A 748-nucleotide genomic window follows, 5' to 3' on the forward strand; every position below is an offset into this window, starting at 1 on the left:
TGCAGCCTTTGATCCTGTTGACCACAGTATTCTGATCTCGCGACTGTATCAAAGGTATCCCTGTGGAATGGTTTCGGTCGTACCTCTCCGAGAGGACTTTTCCCGTGAGCCTTGGTGATTTCACTTCCTCCACAGCTCCATTTACTTGTGGTGTCCCGCAGGGTTCCGTATTAGGCCCAATTCTCTTTTCAATCTATACGCTACCCCTAGACCTAATCTTTAGGAAGCATAACATCTGCTTTCACGCTTACGCCGACGACACCCAGATTTATCTGCGGCTTAATAGAAACACCTCCACTTCCATGGAATCTTTATTCAAATGCCTTGACAAAGTTAAAACCTGGATGGTCTCAAATTTTCTTACCTTTATTGAGACAAAACTGAAGTAATTAGTTTTAGACCAAGCTGTAACTTTAATGCCCCAGATTTAGATTTATGTAACTTAGCATTTGTTGTTAAAATAAAAAAAACCTGGGGGTTTTCTTGGATACAAACTTGCATTTGAGAAACAAATTAATTCAGTTGTTCAGCGGTCCTTTTTTAAATGAAGGCTCCTATCCAAGGTGGGATCATTTTTATCCTGTAAAAACCTGGAGCGAGCAGTCCATGCATTCGCCCTTTCTCGAGTGGACTACTGTAATTAGCTATACGTCGGTGTCAGTCCAGTCTGGCACGGCTCCAACTTGTACAAAATGCTGCAGCCTGCCTTTTGACTCATGTGAAGAGACACCAACATGTGCTTGCTTCT

Source organism: Pundamilia nyererei, unplaced genomic scaffold (assembly GCF_000239375.1).
Source record: "Pundamilia nyererei isolate P.nyererei 1_Seehausen unplaced genomic scaffold, PunNye1.0 scaffold00247, whole genome shotgun sequence".
NCBI lineage: Eukaryota > Metazoa > Chordata > Actinopteri > Cichliformes > Cichlidae > Pundamilia > Pundamilia nyererei.